General features: G+C 37.1%; 1 long non-coding RNA gene and 1 pseudogene across 2 annotated transcripts in view; one reads left to right on the forward strand and one right to left on the reverse strand.

Moving 5' to 3' along the window:
- The window catches only part of LOC102730585 (large ribosomal subunit protein eL20 pseudogene), an 18,116-nt pseudogene extending 6,238 nt beyond the window's left edge, over positions 1-11,878 (forward strand).
- LOC115944040 (uncharacterized) overlaps positions 1-26,771 on the reverse strand; it is an 892,253-nt gene that overhangs the window by 734,005 nt on the left and 131,477 nt on the right. For both annotated transcript variants that reach the window (XR_014140819.1, XR_014140818.1), the window contains exon 3: positions 24,858-24,984. This is a non-coding gene — a long non-coding RNA (uncharacterized LOC115944040). The remainder of the gene's footprint in view (positions 1-24,857; positions 24,985-26,771) is intronic.

Genomic DNA, 26,771 nt, shown 5'->3' on the forward strand with positions numbered 1-26,771 from the left:
GTGTAAGACTGTTGAATCACAGACCTGTACCTCTGAAACAAATAATACATTATATGTTTAAAAAAAAAAGAAGATAGCAGGAAGGAAAAAATGAAGGGGGGGAAATCGGAGGGGGAGATGACATGAGAGACTATGGACTCTGAAAAACAAACTGAGGGTTCTAGAGGGGAGGGGGGTGGGGGATGGGTTAGCCTGGTGATGGGTATTAGAAAGGGCACGTTCTTCATGGAGCACTGGGTGTTATATGCAAACAATGAATCATGGAACACTACATCAAAAACTAACGATGTAATGTATGGTGTATGGTGATGTAATGTATGGTGATTAACATAACATAATAAAAAAAATAACAGATACATCTGTACACATATAAAAGGGCATATGTATTTTGCTTAGCATTATCCTCTCTAGCTCCACCCATGTTGTTGCAAATGACAAGATTATATTCTTTTCTATGGCTGAATAATATTCCTGTGTGTGTGTGTGTGTGTGGTGTGTGTGTGTGAGTGTGTACACCATATCTTCTATATCGTACACCTGAAATAATATAACAGTATATGTTAAGTATAATGGAATTTTAAATTAAATTAAATTTATAAAATTCATATTCAGAAACCAAAAAAATGGCAAAGACAGAAGATGATTCATTATAGCATTATTTGTAATAGCAAAAAAATGGAAGTGATCCAACTGTCCATTAACAGGGTATTGGTTGAAGAAACTATGGATACATCCACACCATTGAATGAAAGTTTGTTGACTATCTCTACTTACTGATATAGCAAGATCTTGAAAAAAAGCAAGATGCAAAGCAAATTATGTAGTATGGTACTTTTTCTATCACAAGGAAGGGGAAACATAAATACACATTTGCCTTTGCTTTCCTCTGAATAAAGATATACAAGAAAGATAACCAGGAACCTAACAGATATTGTTATCTATAGAAAGGACAAGAGACAGGAGGGAACAGAGATAGAAGCAAGAATTCTGACTGCAACTTTTTACAATTTTTTTTTGTGAATCAGGTGAACATATTACCAATAAAAAGAAAAGTTTCTGAAGTATTCTAAAGAAAAAAAAAAAAAAAACATGGACATACGGCCTAAAAGGAAATAAGAATCAAATTGATTTCAAATTTCTGATGGAGCAATATCACTAATGTTCTAAGAGAAAAGGATTTGAACTTAAAATTCTACAGGTCTAATTATTTTTCAAAATAAAGACATTCTCAGGTATATAAGGTTCCAGTTTACCATATACAAACTTTCTCTAACAAGAATTTCTCAAGAATGTATTCAAAAAAAAAAAAGAGAGAGAGAGAGACGGAGAGACTGGATATATAAAGCAAGGGTGAGCAAAGACACCAGCAAAACTAACTAAATGCAAATAAATGTTGATTTTAAACAAAAAACTTTCACAACTTGGAACTCAGGACTTGAGAAGTGCCAGAGAAGATGGAAAGAGATGGAAGTAAAAATACATCAAGATTTCACCTCATTTAGGGACAGGATAGAGGGAGTTTACCTGATGGTGGAAAGACATACAATCAGTATATATATTAAAATTACAAATGTAGTTAATAAAAGAAAATAAATTGGAGGTATAATTTACAAACCATCAGTGGTGGGGGAAAATAGAATAAAATAATCCAATCAGGGGACCTGGCTGGCTCAGATGGTTAAGTGTCTGCCTTTGGCTCAGGTCATGATCCCAGGTTCCTGGGATCGAGCCCCGAATCGGGATCCTGGCTCAGCAGGGAGCCTGCTTCAGCCTCTCCCCCTGCTCATCCTCTCTCTCTCTCTGTATCTCTCTGTCTCGAATATAATAAATAAATAAATAATCCAATCAACCAAAAATAGGCAAAAAGGAGGAAAGAAACAAACAAAAAAGGCATAGTATAATAGAAAACATAAATATGGTAAGTTCAAACACATTGGTAAGTATAATTAGGTGAAGAATCATCTACTAACAATAGAAATTTTGAAGAGAACACAGGCAGTAACTTCTTTGACATTGGCTGTAGAAACTTGTTTCTATATATGTCTCCTGAGGCAAGGAAAACAAAAGCAAAAATAAACTATGGGACTATATCAAAATAAAAAGCTTCTGCACAGTGAAGGAAACAACCAAAACAAAAAGGCAATTAATGGAATGGGAGAAAATATTGCAAATGACATGTCCAACAAAGGGTTAGTATCCAAAATATATAAAGAACTTACACAACACCCAAAAAACAAATTATCCAATTAAAAATAGCCAGAAGACATGAACATTTCTCCAAAGAAGACACACAGATGGCCAACAAAGACAGGAAAATATGCTCATCATCACTTATCATCAGGGAAATGCAAATCAAAACCATAATGAGATACCACTGCACATCAGTCACAATGGCTAAAATCAACAACACAATAAACAACAGGTGTTAGCAAGTATACAGAGAAGAGGGAGACTCATGCACTGTTGGTAGGAATGCAAACTGGTACAGTCCCCCTGGAAAACAGTATGAAATTTCCTCAAAAAGTTAAAGATAGAACTAACCCATGAATCAGCAATTCCACTACAGGGTATTTACCCAAAGAATACAAGAACACTAATTCAAAGGGATACATGCACCCCTATGGTTATAAAAGCCTAATTTCCAATAGCCAAGATATAGAAGCAGCCCAAGTGTCCATCGATTGATGAATGTATAAAGAAGATATAGTATATATGTACAATGGAATATTAGCCATAAGAAAGAACAAAATCTTGCCATTTGCAATGACATGGATGGAGCTGGAAAGTATAATGCTGAGCAAAATAAGTCAGTCACAGAAAGACAAAGACCATATGATTACACTCATATGTGGAATTTAAGGAACAAAACAAACAAGCAAAGGGAAAAATCTAAGAGAGAGAGAAAGACAAATCAAGGAACAGACTCCTAATTATAGAAAACAAACAGATGGTTACCAGAGGGGAGGAAGATAAGAGGATGGGGTAGATAGATGATGGAGATTAAGCCCTGCACTTACCATAATGAGCACTGGGTGATGTATGGAAGTGTTGAATCATTATATTGTACACCTGAACCTAATGTAACACTGTATGTTAGCTAACTGGAATTAAATTACAAATTTTAAAAAAAATAGAAACTTTCATATTACAATAAAAATTCCATATGCTACATTTAAAAAGCAAATCTAAAAAAAAAAAGATAACACAGAGAAAAGAGACCACTTTCTGTAAGGTAGGACATGTGGAGAAGTGAATCCTGGCCCCTGGCAAGGGCGGGGCAATTCTGCCTCAGGCAAAGACATTTGAGAATCACCGCAATAGGCCCCTCCCCCAGAAGATCAGCAAGAACATCCTGCCAAGACAAGTTTACCAATCAATGAGAATGGCAAAACCCCAGAGCTACGGGAATACAGCACATAGAATTCATGGCTATTTCCCCATGATGCTTTAGTCTTTCAAAATTAATTTTTTAAATTTTCTTTATTTTTTCTTTTTCTATTTTTTAAGTTGGATTTTTCTTCTTTCCTTTTTCAACCAACATCTTATCAATTCCTTCTTTAAAGTCTTTTTTAATTTTTCATTTTTACAGTCATATTCTATCTCTTCATTATATTTAAATTTTTTATATATATATATATGTTTTCTTTCTTTAAAATTTTGGGACACAGTTTCTTTTAACAGACCAAAATATACCCTAAATCTAGTATATACTGGAAAAGTTGTAGTATATGAGGAAAGTTGGAAATAATGCAAATACATGGAGGCTAAAGAGCATCCTACTAAAGAATGAATGGGTCAACTAGGAAATTAAAGAAGAATTTTAAAAATTCATGAAAACACAATATTCCAGAACCTTTGAGTTGCAGCAAAGGTGGTCCTAAGAGGAGAGTATATAGCAATATAAGCCTTTCTCAAGAAACAAGAAAGGTCTCAAATACACAACCTAACCCTACACCTAAAGGAGCTGGAGAGAGAACAGCAAATAAAGCCTAAACCCAGCAGTAGAAGAGAAATAATAGAGATCAGAGCAAAAATCAATGAAATAGAAACCAAAAGAACAGTAGAACAGATCAATGAAACTAGGAGCTGGTTCTTTGAAAGAATTAATAAGATTGATAAACCGCTGGACAGACTTATCAAAAAGAAAAGAGAAATGACCCAAATAAATAAAATCATGAATGAAAGCGGAGAGATCACAACCAACACCAAAGAAATACAAACAATTATAAGAACATATTATGAGCAACTATATGCCAGCAAATTAGATAATCTGGAAGAAATGGATGCATTCCTAGATAAACTACCAAAACTGAACCAGGAAGAAATAGAAAACCTGAACAGACCCATAACCACTAAGGAAATTGAAGCAGTAATCAAAAATCTCCCAACAAACAAGAGCCCAGGGCCAGATGGCTTCCCAGGGAAATTTTACCAAACATTTAAAGAAGAATTAATACCTATTCTTCTGAAACTGTTCCAAAAAATAGAAACGGAAGGAAAACTTCCAAACTCATTTTATGAGGCCAGCATTACCTTGATCCCAAAACCAGACAAAGACCACGACCCCATCAAAAAGAAGAACTAGAGACCAACATCCCTGATGAACATGGATATAAAAATTCTCACCATAATACTAGCCAATAGGCTCCAACAGTACATTAAAAGGATTATTCACCACGACCAAGTCAGATTTATTCCTGGGCTGCAAGGTTGGTTCAACATCCACAAATCAATCAATGTGATACAACACAATAAAAGAACAAGAATCATATGATCCTCTCAATAGATGCAGAAAAAGCATTTGACAAAGTACAGCATCTTTCTTGATCAAACTCTTCAGAGTATAGGGATAGAGGGGACATACCTCAATATCATAAAAGCCATCTATGAAAAACCCACAGCAAATATGATTCTCAATGGGGAAAAACTGAGAGCCTTCCCCCTAAGGTCAGGAACACGGCAGGGATGTCCACTACTCTGTTCAACAGAGTAGAGAAGTCCTCACCTCAGCAATCAGACAACAAAAAGAAATCAAAGGCATCCGAATTGGCATAGAAGAAGTCAAACTCTCACTCTTTGCAGATGATATGATACTTTATGTGGAAAACCCAAAAGACTCCACCCCAAAACTTCTAGAACTCATACAGGAATTCAGTAAAGTGGCAGGATATAAACTCAATGCACAGAAATCGGTTGCATTCCTATACACCAACAATGAGACAATAGAAAGAGAAATTAAGGAGCTGATCCCATTTATAATTGCACCCAAAACCATAAGATACCTAGGAACAAATCTAACCAAAGAGGCAAAGGATCTGTACTCAGAAAACTACAGAATACTCATGAAAGAAATTGAGAAAGACACAAAGAAATGGAAAAAGGTTCCATGCTCATGGATTGGAAGAACAAATATTGTGAAAATGTCTATGCTACCTAGAGCAATCTATACATTTAATACAACCCCTATCAAAATACAATCAACTTTTTTCAAAGAAATGGAACAAATAATCCTAAATTTGTATGGAACCAGAAAAGACCCCGAATGAGGAATGTTGAAAAAGAAAAGCAAAGCTGGTGGCATCACAATTCCAGAGTTCAAGCTCTATTACAAAGCTGTCATCATCAAGACAGTATGGTACTGGCACAAAAAAAAACACATAGATCAATGGTACAGAACAGAGAGCCCAGAAATGGACCCTCAATCCTATGGTCAGCTAATCTTCGACAAAGCAGGAAAGAGTATCCAGTGGAAAAAAGGACAGTCTCTTCAACAAATGGTGTTGGGAAAATTGGACAGCCACATGCAGAAGAATGAAACTGGACCACTGCCTCACATCACACACAAAAATAGACTCAAAATGGATGAAAGACCTCAACGTGAGACAGGAATCCATCAAAATCCTTGAGGAGAACACAGGCAGAAACCTCTTCGACCTCAGCCACAGCAACTTCTTCCTAGACACATCACCAAAGGCAAGGGAAGCAAGGGCAAAAATGAACTATTGGGACTTCATCAAGATAAAAAGCTTTTGCACAGCAAAGGAAACAGTCAACAAAACCAAAAGACAACTGACAGAATGGGAGAAGATGTTTGCAAATGACATATCAGATAAAGGGCTAGTAACCAAAATCTATAAAGAACTTATCAAACTCAATACCCAAAGAACAAAGAATCCAATCAAGAAATGGGCAGAAGACATGAACAGACATTTCTGCAAAAAAGACATCCAAATGGCCAACAGACACATGAAAAAGTGCTCAACATCACTCAGCATCATAGAAATACAAATCAACACCTCAATGAGATACCACCTCACACACAGAAATGGCTAAAATTAACAAGTCAGGAAACGACAGATGGTGGCAAGGATGTGGAGAAAGGGGAATCCTCCTACACTTTTGGTGGGAACACAAGCTGGTGCAGCTACTCTGGAAAACAGTATGGAGGTTCTTCAAAAAGTTGAAAATAGAGCTACCCTATGACCCAGCAATTGCACTACTGGGTATTTACCCCAAAGATACAAATGTAGTGATCCGAAGGGGCACGTGCACCCCAATGTTTATAGCAGCAATGTCCACAATAGCCAAACTATGTTAAGAGCCTAGATGTCCATCAACAGATGAATGGATAAAGAAGATGTGATATATATATATAATGCAATATTATGCAGCCATCAAAAAAACAAAACCTTGCCATTTGCAACAACGACATGGATGGAACTAGAGGGTATTATGCTAAGTGAAATAAGTCAAGCAGAGAAAGACAAGTATCATATGATACGTGGAATTTGAGAAACAAGGCAGAGGATCATAGGGGAGGGGAGGGGAGGGAAAAATGAAACAAGAGGAAACCAGAGAGGGAGACAAACCATAAGAGACTCTTAATCTCAGGAAACAAACTGAGGGTTGCTGGAGTGGAGGTGGGGAGGGATGGGGGGCTGGGTGATGGACATTGGGGAGGGTATGTGCTATGCTGAGCGCTGTGAATTGTGTAAGACTGATGAATCACAGACCTGTATCCCTGAAACAAATAATACATTATATGTTAATAAAAAAAAGAAATAATTTCCTTATGAAAAGACATTCTCAAAAAAAAAAAGACAACACAGAAATAGTAAAGATAAGAGTAAGAAAAGACACACTAAGTAATTCTTAGTATCAGACCGAAAAAAAGAATTTTAGCCAAATGCACTAAAAAAAACAAAAAGAGGTATTTGCCAAGAAAATAGAAGATATGAACTTTTGGTTATGTCTAACAACACAGCTATCCAGAACCAGCAGAAAAAATAGATAAACAAAAATTAAGAATACAGAATATTTGAATAATCTAACAAGTTTGATCTAATAGATATAAAATAGAACATTGAATACATTAAAGAACATTCTTCTCAAAAAGTCAGGGACACTCACAAAAGAAAATTGATCACATGTTAGGTAATGAAGAAAAAAATCTCATCAACTCCTGTAAAGCAGAAATCACATTGATTGGATCTAATGAAATAAAATTAGATTCATCATCAAAACAAGAGCCCAAAAAAAAAATCTATGGACTTAGAAACTGTAAAATCCCCTTGTTTAAGGGAAAAATCAAGATAGAACCTATAAACTATTTAAAAATGAATGACGAGCGGCACCTGGGTGGCTCAGCTGGTTAAGCGTCTGCCTTCGGCCCAGGTCATGATCCCAGGGTCCTGGGATTGAGCTCTGCGTTGGGCTCCCTGCTCAGCATGGGGCCTGCTTCTCCCCCTCCCTCTGCAGCTCCCCTTGCTTATGCCCTCTCACTCTCTCTCGCTCTCTCTCTCTCAAATAAATAAATAAATAAAATCTTTTTTAAAAATGAATGACAAGACCACTGTAAAACCTGTAGGATTCAAGTAAGACAGTATTCAGAAAAACTGAAATGCACTCATCAGCCTTGCTCTATTTCTTGTTATCTTCCCCAAAGAAACATTTCCACTGTGCACAGAGATAATGCACAAAGGTTTTTATTGCACCATAGTTTGTCATAGTTAACATTCCCCTACTGAGGGACACTTAGTTCTTTCCAGATCTTTCTAGCTCCATGGTATGGAATATTATGCAACAGTTCAACAGAATAAATAGAGTTGTAAGTACAGAAACAGAAATTTTTTCAAGATGCAATATTAAGTAAAATTTTTTATATACAGACAAATTTATAATGGTAATGTACCTTTTATGTTAGAATAATCTCACAAAAATTAAAACTAATGTATTTCTACAAATACATACCTATTTTACAGAGAAAAATGTCAGGAAATATAGCTGCTGGCCAGTGTGTTACTATTAGGGAGGAGAGTAGATAAGAGGAATGATCAAGGGAACACTCAATTAACTGTTTAAACTTTTTTTTACAACAAGAGAGTATTTATATAAAAATTTGTATAGTAGAGAAAGAAAGGTTATCTATGTAAATTATCCTAAAATGATCACATAAGATTCTTCTCATAGACAAATTTTGCAGGCACCATTTATTTAGCTTACATAATTTTTGTTCAGGCAAATTTTGTCTAGGCAAATTTTTATTGATAAATATAGTTGTTGTTTTTTTAACCATACAGAATCTGGGGGAAAGTAAGGCATTAGATGATTTTCACTGATGTGTTTAGTTAGTGATATCATATCAGATTTCTAAATTACCAGGCTAGAAAAACAGCTAAGATGGAAGGGGCAGAAGCCTTAAATAAAGTCCAATTTTACAAACTCTATTTATTAAGAATCATGAGGATATCATCTGCAGAATAAATCTTCAAACCCTTAAGTTCATCAATGTCAACATATTTTAAAGTCTGAATCCCAGGCTCTCCTTAAATACAAGGGTTTCTTTTAAGACAAAATTCATCATTATCATTAACAGCGCAAGATAGGAACCAAAATGTAAACTACAAACATAAGAACAAAGGAAAATGTTACATAATAAAGTAAAAAGTATGTACCCCATTTCTCTAACTGTACAACAAAATATTATAATAACTCTCAGATACACTGGTTGTTAAATAGGGCAGTGAATAAGAACGATACTCTAATTTAAACAAAATTAATAAAGAAATGTTCTGCATGGGTTTTTTTCCTTGTTTCTACTTCTAATCATTTATCATGCAAATGAAAGCAGTAATGGAAAATGTAAAGAAAACAAATTCTGCAATATACTGAAACCCATATCCAGCAAGAGATAAGATTGAATATCAGAAGGAAGGGGTCTGAAAATTCGCTGTCTGTACAATAACTGGGAGGGAAAACTGTTTTATTTAGCCTGGAGGGATTTTTTTGTAGCAAACTGACTAAATTAAAATCCAGTCTATTAAATCCAGTATCATACTAGAAAATGCCTTTTCCTTGCACTTTTAGATAAATTTTCATTGATCTCATTTTACGCATGATTACATTTTTAATGAGTTGTGCAATATTTCCAGGCTAATTTTAAATCCCCTCTCTCCTCTTCTCCCCCCACCCCCACTTACTGCTTCCTGGATTAACATTTCTGATAAATTGTTGGACCAGAAAGAAGGAGCATTACCAAGATGAAATAAATTACTTCCATTTTTTTGCAGCTCTAAAGCGATAATAGGAGAATACAAATGCCCACTGTCTAATTATGCCACATCTTCCAATTCATTTTACAAAAACAATTATTTTATTTTTATGTAATAGGCATGTTACCTTGTATTCATCATAAATGACCCTGAACAGTGTATGGTCCATTAGAATAAAAAAAAAAATCACCCTAACACTGATCAAGTAAACTCATGACCATCTGAAAAGAAGCAACTTCATAAACTAAATAATATGGAGACAATTAGAAAATCTAAACACTAAAAAGTGGGGTTTTTTTTAAAGATTGACATTATTTAAAATTAACTTTCAAGCAGAATACAAAATAATACCATGCATAAATGCTTTAAGAAGCCAGTTCCTCTGTGAGACAAGAGACCAGAAGAGTACCTTGAGTATAATCTTCCACTTTAGGAAAGTAAGCTCATTTTTCTCTATCAGCATCTTCAGCCCAAATGCAGGAAGAAAGATGATTTCATAGAAGCTGCTGGAATTCCAGCCTCTACTTGAGAAAGGAAGTCAGAAAAACCATCAAAATTGGGGCCCATGACCAAGACCTTTGTAAGAGTGTTCTTAAACATCTGTGCTTCCTCCCATGTTAGCTATTATATAACTCCTTGATTTCTTGTGATGATTAGGAGCAAACTCTGTAAATAGATTAAAATTTCTAATTCAGAGAAGGCAAGAAACAAAATAAAATTCAGTTCTAAGGTGCTTACAAGAGATACACATAAAAAAATAAGAGCCTTGAAAGACTGAAAATAAAAACGTAGGAACAGATTTGTTACGCATGTACTAACTAGAAGAGAACTGGTGGTGTAGTAATTTTAGTGATTTTTATTAACTTTAGTATCAAAGTAGAAAATAAAGCAAAAAGACTTAAATGGAAAAATCATCAGATTTATGTATAAAAATATAGGATTTATATATTTTATATATATGAAAAGAATATGTATATGTTTATATACAGGAATATAAATATATATTAAATATAAGTATTTACATGAAATATTTAGATACAGAAAAATATTTATATATATTTTATATATGTATATAACTTCATATATATACACACACAGTGCATGTATGCACACATGCACACACACATTATATTAATTGTGCTAATTAATTGTATGCTCCTAACAATATGCCTTCAAAACATAAAAAAACTGACAGAATCATAAAGGGAAAATGATAAAGATTAAACATGCTAAATGGAGACATGGAAGATGTTTTTAAAAGACACAATTGGGGGCACCTGGGTTGGCTCAGCTGGCTCTTGATTTCAGTTCAGGGCATGATCTCAGCATCCTGAGACCGAGCCCCACATCAGGCTCGGCACTCAGTGGGGAGTCTGCTTGAGATCCTCTCTCTCCCTCTCCCTTTGCCCCTCCCCCCACATGCATACTCTTTATCTCTAAAATAATAAATCTTTTCTAAAAATAAATAAATAATAAATAAAAAGACAAATGAACATCTAAAGATGAAAACTACAATGTGTGAGGTGAAAAATATACTGTATGGAATTAACACGAGACTAGACAAAGCAGAAACAAAGATTAGTAAACTACAAGACAGCAACAGGAGCTATCCAAAATGAAACACAGACAGAAATAAAGACAGGAAAAAAGAACTAACAAAGCATCAGTGAACCATGGGGCAAACTCATATGGCCAAATATAATGTATTCTGAAAGAATGGGAGGGCAATATATATTTGAAGAAATAATGGCTGAAAACTGTCCAAGTTTGTTGAAAACCATAAGCTGTTTTTGTGGGTGGCAGCAAGCAGAGAGAGAGCACCATAAAGGCCTCAGGCATACTGCAAGAATATAAGATGATGGAGTACTTCCTACTCACTCCCAAATACTACTCACTCCACTTTACCACATGCCAATCTTTATACCTAATCATGTCATTGCCAAGTCCTGCTTCTGGTACTTTCTGTCTCAGCTGAAGAAGTTTTCAGAAAAAATGGTCTACCCTGGGCAGGTATTTAAGAAATCTCCGCTGCAGGTAAAGAACTTTGGCAGCTAACTGTGCTACAACTCCTACAGTGGCATCCATATATACTTGGTATACAGGGACCTGACCACTGTGAGCACTGTCACCCAGGGCTATCATGACATGGGGGCCCAGTACAGCACCCAGGCCCATCCAATCCAGATCATAAACATGGAAAAGATCATGGCCAGTCAGTGGTCAAGCAGTTCCACAACTCCAGGATCAAGTTCATGCTGCCCCCATGGATCTTGAATTGACAGCACAGACTAAGCTTCACTGCCAAAAGCCCCAGCACCTTCTTTTAGATGCAAGGCCCTCCCTCATCCCCACATCTACCCAAACAAACTCATAGGGACAAAAAATCCAAGAATCTCCATGAACCCCAAGCACAAAAAACATGAAGAAAACTAAGGCACATCATAATCAAAAAGCTTAAAGTCAGTGATAAAGAAAAAATATGAAAAACAACCACAGGGGGAAAATAGAGACATGTTATGTGCAGCAGAATAAAGATAAATAGAACAGCAGATTTCTAATTAAAGACAACATAAGCTACAATATAGCCTACCAAGATCTTTAAAATACTAACTGGGAGACCAGAAAAAGGGAAAATAGATTTAAAAAATGAAGGTGAAATAAAGACCTTCTTTGGACATACAAAAACTGAAAGAATCAATCACTAGTAGACCTGAAATACAAGAAATAAAGTAAGTGCCCCAAACAGCCAAGATGATTCATTATAGCATTATTTGTAATAGCAAAAAAATGGAAGTGATCCAACGAAATGATACCAGATGGAAAACCTCGATGTACACAAAGGGAGAGCATTGGAAAGAGAAATTACAAATATAAAGACTTGCTTTTTAATTTAAATCTCTTTAAAAGATTATCAACTGTTTGAAATAAAAATAAGAGCAATGCACTGTAGGGATGTGAACATACATAAAAATGAAATATGTTGACAACAACTTAAAGGCCAGAAGAAAAAGAAATGAAAGTATATACTATTGTAAGGTTCTTATACTGTACAGTATCACCTGAAGGTTGACTGTGATATGTTAAAACTGTAAAATATACCCCCTAAAGCAACTAATAAAAAAACAGTTTTGTAAGACAACAAATAGAATCATAAAAATAATAAACTAAAAGAAAGCAGAAAAAGAGGATAAAGGAGACACAAAACAGAAGGAACATATAGAAAACAAATAAGATGGCAGATTCCAATAAAATCATATCAGCAACCACATTAAATGTAAATGGTCTAAAAACCCCAATTAAAAGCTAGAGATTATCAGATTAGGAGAAAAAAGAAGCAACACCAAACTCTATGCTGCTGCAACTTTTTCTTTAAAAAGTAAAAAGGATGAAAATGATATTCTGTGTAAAAACTGAGAAAAAAGTAGAAGTGGCTAGGTTAATATGAGACAAAGTAGATTTCAGAACAAAGATTGTCAGGGATAAAAGAAAAGTCACATCAGGGCACCTGGGTGGCTCAGTCCATTAAGCGGCCAACTCTTGATTTCAGCTCAGGTCATGATCTCAGGGTCGTGAGATTGAGCCCCACATCTGGCTCTGCACTCAGCCTCTCTCTCCACTTCTCCCCCTCCTTCAACTCTCTCTCTCTCTCTCCCTAAAATAAATAAATAAAATCTTTAAAAAGTCATATCATGATAAAGGAGTTGCTTCATCAAGAGGACATAAAAGTCATAAATATTTATGCACCTAATAATAGAGCTTCAAAATACATGAAGCATAGAAATGCAAAGAGTATTAGACAAATCCATGATTATACTCTAAGATTTCCACCCATCTCAATTGATAGAACAAGTAGAAAATCAGTGAAGACATAGAAGATATGAAAAACTACTAACCAACTTGATTTAATTAGCATTCATATACTACTCCACCCAGAGATAGCAAAATATACGTTCATTTCACATGCCTATACTTTAGATAAGATAGACTATACTGGGGGCCAAAAAGAAGTCTCAAAAAAAGTTAAAAAGTATTCAAGTCACACAAAGTATATCCTCTAATCACACTGAAATTAAATTAGAAATCAGTAGCAGAAAAATCTCTGGAAAAATATCCAAATACTTAGAAACTAAATAATATACCTCCATGGTGTAATCCATGGGTAAAGGAAGAAATGAAACAGATATTACAAAGTATTTTGAATTAAAAATGAAAACACAACATATCAAAATTTATGGCTTTATTTCTACACTGTATTTCTTAGAATAAAAAACTTCTCCTAAGACAATGCAGGTAACTAGGGTTACATTTAGGAAGTTCATCTAGTACTTTAGGTCTTAGATGTAGTACCAATTTCAACCTTGGATGAAAATCTTCACATTGGCATTAAAATTAGAAGTTGGTGACATCTGGGGCGCCTGGGTGGCTCAGTTGGTTAAGCGACTGCCTTCGGCTCAGGTCATGATCCTGGAGTCCCTGGATCGAGTCCCACATCGGGCTCCCTGCACGGCAGGGAGTCTGCTTCTCCCTCTGACCCTCCCCCCTCTCATGTGCTCTCTCTCATTCTCTCTCAAATAAATAAATAAGATCTTTAAAAAAAAAAAAAAAGAAGTTGGTGACATCATGACTCCCCCCAACTCTTGTATTCACGGTTCAAAAAGGTGGAAGTCAATTTTTTATGGTCATTTCTAGTTCTACCTCTGTGTCCTCTCTGAAAAATAACAGAAAAATTACAATAAAATTACTGTATTTAAACCAACACCCAAATCTGAACAATTTCTGGATATTTTTGTCATTTTTACCACAAAAACAGGTGTCAGGGAATTCAAGAGTTATAATAAAAATCCATGCCTGAGACTGAACAATTTAACTATTTTTAATGATGGCGAACAGTAAATACATGACCAGAAAGATAAAATATTAACATCAAAGTGAAATACAGAAAGGCTCAGAAAGTACTAATGGCCTAAAGGAATGTAGTAGGAAATTTAACAGACTGTAGAGTTCACAAGAGAACATGACAAGAATCTAACACTCAAAATAGTAAAAGCCAGTCTCGTATTTGTTTAACCTACTAAAAAATTCTCTGCCGTCTGGACAGCTACAGTCTAAGACTTCAGCAATGAAAATGTAATTAAGATATGCTAATATTAGACAAGAAAATAGTAAGACCTGGGGATGTAAAAATGTCTTCCAAGTCACTCAGGTGAGTAGTATATGAACATGAAAAAAGAGATTTCGAGGGGTGGTATGGAGGAACTGCCAAAGTCCCAAAAAATATTTCTGCTGTTAGAGAAGCCATCAATCAGAAAGGTTGAGGGGAGGATCTGTTAATGGAATGATCTCATAGACCTTTGTCCTAGTCTGAATGCCGAGAACAGGAGCATCCATTTCAAGGAAATTCTGTGAGCAGGATTCAGGGAAGTCAACAAGTCTAGTGCAGATGGATTTGACAGCAGTTTTAAAGAGAAATTTCATAATGGACCTAAAAAAGAACTATCATATTTCAGTACAAAAGCACCAACTTTGAAATCGGGAAACCTCTATGTTTTCAAAGCTGGCTCTACTACATTATAAGCTCTGAAAACTTGGGCAAGTTTCTTACTTGCTCAAAGCCTCATTTTTTTAGACTCAAGAAAACAGAGATAATAGATAATACCTTCCTCACAGGGCTGCTTTAAGGAGTTGTTCATATACATAAAGAACTAAACTCAGTGCTGAGTTTAAGTAAGGCCTAACTCAACAGTACCAATTACTAAAAATAACTAGGACCACATTTCCCAAAGGACCAGAAGATACTGGTTGGAACTGGCAAGTAAACGGAAGATTCAATCAAACGGAAGATTCAGTTCTTATCAAGAGAGCTGAAGATACATGAAAGAATCTGATTTACAAAATTCAGAGTGCTAACTTAAAGTGAATAATGAGGCTATGGCAGGTATTCGCCCAAGATAGCTGCCACCAATTATTTCCCTCCCTTGTATGAACAAGCCACCCTCCCCATCAAAAAATGGAGTCTACTTCCCTTTCCTTGAATTTGGGTTGTAACTCAGGCAGAAGTGACACTATGGCAGGCTGCTGCTGTCCCCCTTGAAGCGAGCTGCAGTGTAAGAATTCTGACTAATCTGAGATCACTGTGCCATAAGGAGGCCCAAGCCAGCCACATGAAAAGAATATGTGGAGAAGCAGCAAAGCATGAGACATTTGAGTGAAGCTTTCTTGGAACTTCCACCTCAGCCAAGATGCCAACTGAATGAAACCAACTGAGTAATCTCAGTTGTTGACATCATATGAGGTAGAAGCCCAGTCGACCCACAGACACATAAGGAAAAATATATTTTTTTAAAGTTTAGGCAATAGATAACTGAAACCGTGTCTAAAACTGCTATCAACTGTATTTATCTGTAGCCTCTGACTGTCTGAGCTGCTCATCAAATTGTCCTCTCTTAACACATTTTCATCAGGGTGTCTCTATTAGGAGTTTCAGAGAATGTCAGAGATGAGCAATACCCCCCAAAGTAGAAGAGAGAGCTTCATTTTCAGGGTCTCTGTGCGAGGCAACTGCAAATTCACTGAGCAGGGGCCACAAAAAGAGACCTAGACAGTAAAAGCAGCAAGAACACCTCTGGTAGAGAGGTGATTCTTCCTTACCTACAGAAAAAAGAACATTTGTATGGGGCACCTGGGTGGCTCAGTCATTAAGCATCTGCCTTGGGCTCAGGTCGTGATCCCAGGGTCCTGGGATCAAGTCCTGCATTGGGCTCCCTGCTCCGCGGGAAGCCTGCTTCTCCCTCTCCCACTCCCCCTGCTGTGCTCCCTCTCTCGCTTTGTCTCTCTCTGTCAAATAAATAAATAAAATGTTTGTTTTTTTTTTAAAAGAACATTTGTAAAAAAGCTTTCTCTGGCAAAGACCAGACATGAACAACTTGCAACTTACACCTCACTTTCAGGCAACTTTAATTTATTACCAAAAGCCCCTTTGCTAATATTTTTTCTTTGCCTACAAAGAACTGATATTTAAAAACACAACTACAATCAGCCTTTTCAAATTCATAACCTCATTGGGATTTGATTAATGCTTTAAGAACCTGATGGAGTCAGGGTATTTCCCCCTTTTGTGAAGAACAGATTACCCTAACTATTGGTCAATGATGTCATGTCAGAAAATAGTTCTAAAAACACACAAGAATTCAATAGACACAGAATCCTTGAAACACTTGGCCTTCCCCCTTTGTAATTCTATTTCTTTCCCTAAAGGACAACCTTTTCCAGGTCTGTCAATGACTTAGTTATCTTATTATCATCCTCAACTGATTACAGAATTAAAAAAAGTTCTCTACCTCTTCCCACAAGTTTCTCCCTAACCTACTTCCCACACACTGTGGCAGATGGCATGAAAAATAAATCTGGGCATAAAAGCTTTTCAGGTCTTTAATACTATGAACTCACCTCAATTAATTAGATGGAAATATTTCTCTGATTCGCTGACAGTGACCTTACTCTTAATGGCCTTCAATGAAGTCACCGAAGCTTTCACTCTCCAGAATTCCAAGACAGTTATTTACTCGTTTATTCCTTTTATTCTGCCATTTATCTTCATAAAATAAGTTCTAAATTAAACAAATTTTAAATAGTTCTTAACAGCAAGGGCAAGAAGACTTAACTTTTGAACTCACCATGACCTGTTTTGACAGCCAAAGTAACATTCATTTTTACACACATTTCTAAAGAGAATGAAAACAGGCTTTAAAAATGATTTTAAAAGACAGAAGCAAAAAGAGAAATTTTCATTAATTAAACAAATATTTAATGTAAATCAATTATGTGCCCATCACATCCCAAGGTACAGGAACATAAAAATAGGCCAACCCCCAGGAAGTTCATGAATGAATTGAGATGCAGACACTGAATAACAAACTATACAACACATTGTGGGAAGAGAAAATACAACAGTGTGAGACAAGTGAATGGCTGAGTGTGCACAGATGAAGAGGGAGAGTGAGGAGGAAAGATTCTGAGGCAAGTAGCAGAGGCTACACACAATTCAGTAGATAGTGGGCAGCAGTCAGAAATCAAAGTATCAACGAGGTTTTTTTTCTTTTGTAGGTTCAGAGGGAAAAATCCCTTTTGTCTCTCTACTAGCTTCAGGTGGTTGCTGGCAATCCCAGCATTCCTTGACTTGCAGCGGCAACTCTAGTTTCTGCCTCTATTATCACATGGCTTTCTGATAAAAACACCAGTCATTGGATTTAGGGCCCATGCTAATTCAATATGACTTCATCTTAAATAATTACACCTGCAAAGACTCTATTTCTCTCACATTCTGAAGTTCCAGGTAGTGTGGGGCACATCATTCAACTCAGTACAGAAGCTGTGCTGAGGAGTTTGGACGCAGTAAGGGCCATGTTCCCAAACTTCAGTTGTTATATACCACTATTCACAATTTTTGTCATACCTGTGAACCACCCACTCTTCTATTTTACTACTTTTTATTTTAAATTTTATTATGTGGGCACCTGGGTGCCTCAGTTGGTTGAGAGAGAATGAGAGAGAGAGAGAGAGCATGAGAGGGGGGAGGGTCAGAGGGAGAAGCAGACTCCCTGAGCAGGGAGCCTGATGCAGGACTCGATCCCGGGACTCCAGGATCATGACCTGAGCAGAAGGCAGTCGCTCAACCAACTGAGCCACCCAGGTGCCCCTCCATAAAAATATTTAATGAAAAATCTTAACAATAAAACAAAACAAAACTGATTGGTTTATAAAAACCTGAATATAGGTCCCTCAGTGATGAGAAAGGAACTCTCTGATGACTACTTATAATAAAGGAGATTTAGCTCATCTTCACTGGGTTTAAAAAGATGAAGTTCTACACCAACAGGACAATTCTCCCTTCAAGGCCACAGAAAATCCTGATTTAATATGTACATAATTGTAAAGAGCCAAAGAAACTTAACCCCATTCACTGATATAGTTGCATACTGAGAATCAGTTCCTCCCCAAAATGCTAATAATCACTTCTGCTCAACAATCTTTTGCCCACAGCACCAGAACCTATCCCACTTCAGCTGTTATTTTAAATATACATATTTACTTGGTAATACCAGAGAAATAATGGAAGAACGAGTCTCCATACATTCACCCCTGCCTCACAATTTGAGAAAACTCCTAAGAGGACTTTTTAGCAAGTCTTTCAAATGTCTCTTCAGAACGTTCAAAATACTGGTGGTAAATTCTTGAGATGGGTTCTTTAGGTGGGTTCAAAACCAGGTTCTTCAGATGAGACTTTCAGTATTGTTGAACGGATGAATGGAGCTGAAAGCCTCAGTGTAATGAAAGCCTCAGTGTAATCCCAACTGTTAGAACTTGTTCAGCACTACTGGGTCTAGCCACTGCAGGAAGCTTTCAGCACTCAAGTGTTCTCATTTCGCTCTCCCAACAATTCCAAAGGAGCTACTGCTATTATCTGCACTCGACAGCTGAGGAGAGTTGGGTTCCAAGAGGTGATGAGATTGGCTGAAGTTTACACTGCCCATGAAAAAAGGAGGTGAGATTATGGGGAAAGGAGTTGAAGGTATTAAATAGAAGGTGCAGGATGCTACATGCAAAGTATACATTGCTGTCACTTTCCGAATGGGGAGATGAACTATGCCGGATATGAATAAATACCATTTCCTGCTCCAGAATGTAGGGATCAAGGCAGGAATCATGAAGTTTCTGTAATTAACTTATATAGCGGTGATTGCCAAGGCCTGTTTGGAGAGGCAGGGATAACCGAAAAGTCTTTAAAATGGTTTAGATCTGGCCAGTCCTGACCCGAGGGAGCCTTGGGCTAAAATCAAAAAATGAGAGAGAAGCTTCCCAAATGCCAAGTGGTTTTAACCCATTTACATGTCATTTCTCAGTAACTCTTAACACACTCCACCTTCCTATCACTTTGCTTTCAACCTAATGAAAACACAGCTTTAATCCGAGGGAAGAGAACTGATTGCATCTAAATTTATTCTGCAGGCTAAGAGATCCACAGGAAACTACTCATTTCCATTTTTATCACTGCTTTTTTATTTAAACATGTCCTGTCTATTGGTCCATTGTTTTAAGAAACTCCTACAGCTTGCTGGTTTTTAATCAATCTTTTCTTCTTTAATACCTGTCTTTGCTCTTGAACTTCTGAAGCATTCAGCTTTGTGTCTCTGAAAACTTTGGGGGTAAGATTTTAATTTCCCTTCCAGGTTTTATTTTCCCTTCTAGGCAGCTAAAGGCATCAAGGAAATTATCACTTTGTATTGCTTTTTTTGTTAAGATTTTATTTTTATTTATTTGACAGAGACAGAGAGAGAGCACAAGTAGGCAGAGTGGCAGGCAGAGGGACAGGGAGAAGCAGGCTCTCTGCTGAGCAGGGAGCCGGACGTGGGGCTCAATCCCAGAACCCCGGGACCATGACAGGAACTGAAGGCAACCGCTTAACCAACTGAGCCACCCAGGCGCCCCTTCACTTTGTATTTCTATGGGGCTTCTTTCAAGGTGTGCTGACCATGCAGGTGATGGTCTGGGTACAAACTGAAGATCTGTGATTCTTTCTAAACATGACATGAACCAATACCTGAAAGTAGAGTTCTAATGTAAACATAGGTGACAGTTCCCACCTAAGATTCAGGAAGCTTCCTTCTCTTGGCAGTTTCTTTCATGAATGCATAAAATCAACTAATTATTATTCACAAGTAAAATTTAAACATAAGAATGCAAGGTCTCTACCTTCAAGGAGTTTACAGATCCTCTCCCCCAGCCCCTGCCAACATGCATATGTGATGAGGGAGAAGGCGGCTAGCTGAGGACAACGCAGAAGCTGGCACCCTACACCACCACCCCCATGTGGTACGTGTGACATTCCTCAGGCACTCTGGGCTGCCCTAAAGGAAAAAGAAAGGTTAACTGATAGAGATCACAGTCTTGCAGGACAGGAGTCTCCCTCAGTTTACTTACAAAAGCCTTAGCAATAGCTTCCGGAAGGAAATGTAAATTAAACTGAATTTCTTCTAAATCTAAAGCCCACTGACAAGTCTGTGTGATAGGAGGAATGTAATATCCCTCCAGGAAATTCCCAACTGTCTTCATGTTAGTGCCTCTTTAGAGGGGAAAACAGCCTTGGCTTGACAATAACCAAGCCTCTAGTATCCTGAGAGTCTTTAGCATATGACAGTCCTTCTGAACACCCCCTTTGTCCTCACCTCCCCAGCTTCCAAGTATATAATCAACCACACCTCACAAACCCAGGGCAGCTCTTTCTGCCCACGTGTCCTGTCCCCGTGCTTTAATAAAATCACCTTTTTGCACCAGAGACATCTTAAGAAATCTTTCTTGGCTGTCGGCTCTGGACCTCACTTATATTCTAAAACTTCATCATATGGAAGCTCAAGCGCGCACACGGCATGCGCGAGCACACACACACACACACACACACACACTCACACAGCTCCTCTTACTACAAGTACCTGGGTCACTGCCTGGGCTTTCTCTGGTCATAGTACCACACCTAAAGGGCTTGGGGAATTAATTCTCTGAGGAGCAGCCCTCAATGACAAATTAAATACAGTGAAGAGATACCCCAGCCTCCATGCCTCTCAGGTGGAACAACTCTAGGATGTGCTCTGTACAATTTCTCAAAGGTCCTTAGCAGGACTGCACCCCAACTGCTCTCAAGAGTCACCTACTTATCAATCCACCTTGCATTGGCTTCTTCCCTTCCTTGTCTCACTTTCCTCTTCCTCTCCTAGACCATCTTGGAATCCCTTTCCAAATAAACTACTTATACACAGAGATGGGGACTGTTGGGGAAATAAAACAGGTTCAAAAGAACTGTCACCAGGTTAGAGATGGCATCAAATTACTTAAGTTGCAGAATCTAATTAACCAGACAGACACTCTGTTCCCTGACAATGCTAATAACTTTGTGGTTTCTTTATTTTTTACGAAAAGAGAAGAAATAGGAAGAAATATAGCTTTGACTTCCATGTATAATATAAAGAAAACCATCACAGTCAGGATTCAGTCAAGGAAATAGAGTTCATGCCAGGTGTTTCAATAAAGGATATTTTACACAGGGAACTAGTTCTAAAGGAGCTGGAAAAGCCAAAAGCCCAAAGAGAAGAAGACAATGAGATAAGGCAAAGAGTTGCAACAGAAAGAAGTCACTGTCCAGTTCTTCAAAAGGTTCAACAGAGAGTTACCATATGACCCAGTCATTCTACTGTTAGGTAAATCTTGTTTTGCTCAAGAGAACTGAGAACTGCAATCCAAGAATTGAAAATATAGGTTCACACAAAAACGGGTACATAAATGTTCATAGCAGCATTATTTATATAATAGCCAAAAAATGGAAACCATCCAAATGTTCTTAATAAACAAAATGTGGTATGTCCATACAATAGACAACTCCGTCATAAAAATCAACTAGTGATATATGCTACAACATGGATGAAACTTGAAGACATTATGCTATGTGAAAGAAGCCAGTCACAAAAGGCCATATGATGTAGAATTCCATTTGTGTGAAGCGTGCAAAATTGGTAGATCCAGAGAGACAGAGAGTAGATCAGTAGTTGCCAGAGGCTGTGATGACAGGAAAATGGGGAGTGAGCACTAATGGGTACAGAGTTTCTTCCTGGGGTGATGAAAACGTTCTAGAATTAGACAGTGGTGATGGCTGCACAAGTTTGTGAATATACTAAAACCAAATGAACTGTACACTTTAAAAGAGTTAATTTTATGATATCTGCATTATACTTCAATTAGAATAAAGAAAAAAAGAAAAAAAAGGGGAAAGGAAAGAAGAAAAAAAGAACAAAAGAGAGAAAAGGAGGCACTATCACCACTTGGGTAAGAGGGATAAAAGGAAAAGGTGCTTTGCCAAATCTCAGGAGCCAGGACCCCCACAAAACCTGGGGCCAGTGTGGAAGGGGCTATGAGGTGGGAGCTGGAATGAGGGGGAGACACAGCCACTGCTAGTCACTCATCCTGAAGCAAAAGGTGACAGGAAGACATGTTCTGGCTTCTCCTTCCTCCTACCCACCAGTCTTTTCACACTGGACAAACCTACCTGGAAACCAGTTAATAAGAGAACCTGAGAAACAATCTGCAGGTGTTGGCCCCATAATACAGAGAAGTGAAGGGTAAGAGCACAGAATGGGTCTGAAAACAAACAGGGAAATGCCTAGCATAGAACTCCATTGCTTCCAGCATGAAACTCTTCCCAGTTGAGATTATTAAATACAACCTAGCCAACAGCATGGGTAGTATTATTTGTGAAAATTTAACACAAATCCTCAATGCACTTTTTTTTTGAGACAAGGAAGAAGAAGGGGACAATTATTTTAGTAGTAGTTACATTAAAATGGGAAAGCAAGTGTTAATCTTAAGCCAAATGGGCATTCTCACTTGACCTGACATTCTGCAAACATCACTGAGTACCCTAGGGACACATAATGAAAGTGACACTATCCTTACCCGCAAGGAGATCATTAAGGAATTCTCAGCCTATACAAGGGAAAAAATATTAACCAGGCCTGATTAATATGAATCAAACATTCAGGAACCATAATAGAATTGAAAGTGCTTATTTAGTAAGTAAATTTTAATAGCACCTCCCTATCAAATACCTCAAAGAGCTGAAAATCAGAAGCAACCTTTGGAAGGGTGCCATAGAACCCTCCATTCTAAATGAATTTCAATCTATCTAATTTATCATTACCTTGGGGCATACTGCAGTCTTCCTAAACTATATTCCCACACACCTACTTCCAACATAATTGCTACTCACTTTGGTACACTCCAAGGAATACCTACTTAAACACAGAAAAGAATTTGTAGTTTAAATTTCCCAATAAGAACAATGGTGGGGGGGTGGGTAGGCGGGAGTCAAATTTAGACTGATTCAAGTTTCCATAAACCCTTTGGAATATTTAAAATCCCCAAAGAGACATGGCTCCAACCAACTCCTGACACTCAGATGGCCAGTTATTCTGACATTCGTGAGCAGTTGCAACTTGTTGTTAATTTCATCCCTAGGAATAGTATTGGCAGAGAATCGACTCTTAGATGCATTAATATGAACAGAGGCTAGATTCCTGCTGACTATACAAATGCCTTTAATCTAGAGTATATGTCATACCTTGAAGAAATCCTAAAAGAGAATTATTAAAGATGTCTTTCTTTCAAAAATAAAAAAGGCAAGAGGTTCTTTTTCCTTTATATAAGCAAGTGAATCACAAAAACAAATTTCCTCTTTTTGCTTAAGGCCAAAACAATGTCTAATAAAATAAAGCAAAAGATAAACACATACCTCTGAGGCCATACTTTCCTCATTTTCACTTTACCTCCTGGATAATTCTCAACATTAATACAGCTTTGGAGGATGGGGTGACCAGAATTGGGAAGGGACAATGGTTACAATTTAGCAAAAAAAAGCCTATGGGACTACTAACCTGTTTGCAAGCATATGCAAATGGTTCCAAGGATAAAATATTTCAAGACTCCATACATAACAGAGAACTGAGTCACAATTATAATAAAGTCAGACTTTTCAATAGTTCACTGAAATACACCATTTATTTTGGGCTATAGAGCCATACATCAAAGCATAGCACAAAGACAAAACTTTTTGTTTCTCTGTATGTATTTATGTAAAGTGGAGCTGGTATCAGGCAGTAAACTCAGCCAATTTTGTTCTTAGATCTTGCCGGCTGTAGACATCTAAAATGAGAGTGCATTTGCTATGAAAGTTTAAAACAATTTTCCTTTCCAGAGCTCCAAACGAAAATTATCAACACTAAATGATATATGTGCATGAATCAGCAAATATATTAACTTTATTACTGTATTTTAAAGAGAGTATGTTAATGTATTTCACAAAAATCTCAAAACCTAGCAAAGCACTACTAAACAGTTTCCCCAAAAGTGACTTTAAATACTTCCTTTAATTTGCTTAATGAAGAAAATTACCAATTACCAGTTTTTACGTTCTTATTGAAATAATTAACAAGAAATTTAAAACTTCTGAAGTTGTAGTATTCGTTATTTCCTGATTACTTATACTGTGTACAGCCCAGCAGGGAGTGTTTCAAGCTAAAATACTTAATCTCATTCACACCAAAGACTATGTGAAATGCCAAAGCCGAAAGAATGGTCCACTTTTCAAAGGCTGTTTTGTACCTATATAATATGGTAAGGGAATATTCTGGGCAGATGAAGAATCATAAAGGGAAAGCTGAATGTGTTGGCTTAAGTGTTTGTGAAATTATTAAATATCAAAGATACCAGGTATTCAGTGGCGCCTCCATGGCTCAGTCAGTTAAGCATCCGACTCTTGATCTTGGCTCAGGTCTTGGTCTCAGGGTTGTGAGTTCAAGCCGCATTCTGGGCTCTGTACTGGCCATTGGGCCTACTTAAAGAAAAAGAAAAAAAAGATACTAGGTATTCATTTAAATGCACAACAAACTGTATAATATATTCTGTTAATGTGGTAATAAAAACTGACTACGAAATTCTATACTCAGGTTACTATTGATTCTAAAATAAAGATGTGGACTTTGTGCACTACATCTGGAATTCACAGATGTTACTGTCAGCACTTTTTACCTAGTGCCACACAACTTAGCAATTAATACGACGTCTTAGGTAATTAATTGTTTGGTATATTGATCTCTTCTTGTTAACTAGATTAAATATTCCACTGGACTCCCAAACGTCCTTGTACATGTAGCAGATGTTGAAAAATACTTCCTGACTGATAAGCATGTTTATCTATATTGGAGATTTTTGGGGCCTAATAATATACTGGAGGACTTCCAATTCTCCATTTTATTGTATAATTTTAAGAGCCAAAAGTTGAGGTACACCTATCAGGGACAACTCACACCCAAATACAATAATTTTCTTTCTCTTTAATTTCTCAGATACTTAAGCACAGCTTGAATTTTTTTCTTTTTTCTTTTCTTTGTTACAAGGAAGTTTATTTCTATCCCTAGTTTGCTAAAGTTTTTTTTTATTATGTTAATCACCATACATTACATCCTTAGTTTCTGATGTAGTGTTCCATGATTCATTGTTTGCGTATAACACCCAGTGTTCCATGCAGAACGTGCCCTCTTTAATACCCATCACCAGGCTAACCCATCCTCCCATCCCCCTCCCCTCTAGAACCCTCAGTTTGTTTTTCAGAGTCCATCATTTTTTCTTAATCTAGAAAAACAACTTGTGTAAAACAGTGAAACAGTTGAGGCTATTACTAAGAGAAAGGTTTTTCCTTTTCTCTTTTCATTTTTATTATGGTGTATGAAATATATGTCTAGAACATATGCTTAAAGTAAAAGTATTAATTAAGTGACAGCCAGTAAAAATCCCACTCAGGTAAAGAAACAGAACATGGCCACTCAGAGCTCCTGTGTGCCCCCCACACATCATATCACCTGCTCTTCCCTGAAAGTAACCTCCTTCCTAACTCTTGATTTGCTTCTCCCCTTGTTTTCTTTATAGTTTTACCACTTGTGTATTTCTACCCAAACAAGATATTATTTAGTTTGGTTAGTTTGGGTATTTATATAAATAAACACATACTGTATGCATTCTCTCAGTGGTGCACTTCTTTTGCTCAATATGGCGTCCATTCTCCAAGTCCATTCAAATGTGGCAGCCAAAACATTTTATTAAACTATAAGTTAAGCACTGGCACTGCTCAAAACCCTGAAATGGTGGCTTCATTCATTCAGTAAAAGCAATAATGCCTGTAAGATTCTCCATGATCTAAGCCAAGCTACCTTCCTGACCTAATCCCACTCCCCTCTAGCCATACTACCTCCTTGCACAGAATGTCCCTACCTGTTCCTTTGCACTGCCTGTTCCTTCTGCCTGAGTGGTTGCCACCAGGACTCATACCTTATCACCTTCAAGTCTTCTCCACAATGTCACATTCTTAAAGAAGCCTATCTGATCTCCCTATTCACCATTGCTATTTAACATAGTACTGGAAGTCCTGGCTTCAGCAACCAGACAACAAAAAGAAATAAAAGGCATGCAAATCAGCAAGGAAGAAGTCAAACTTTCACTATTCGCAGATGACAGGACACTCTATATAGAAAATCCAAAAGACTCCACCAAAAAATTGCTAGAACTGAAACACAAATTCAGCAAAGTCACAGGATACAAAATCAACATACAGAAATCTGTTGCATT

The sequence above is a fragment of the Leptonychotes weddellii genome, chromosome 16 (assembly GCF_054177405.1).
Source record: "Leptonychotes weddellii isolate Sample4059 chromosome 16, ASM5417740v2, whole genome shotgun sequence".
NCBI classification, from domain to species: Eukaryota; Metazoa; Chordata; class Mammalia; order Carnivora; family Phocidae; genus Leptonychotes; species Leptonychotes weddellii.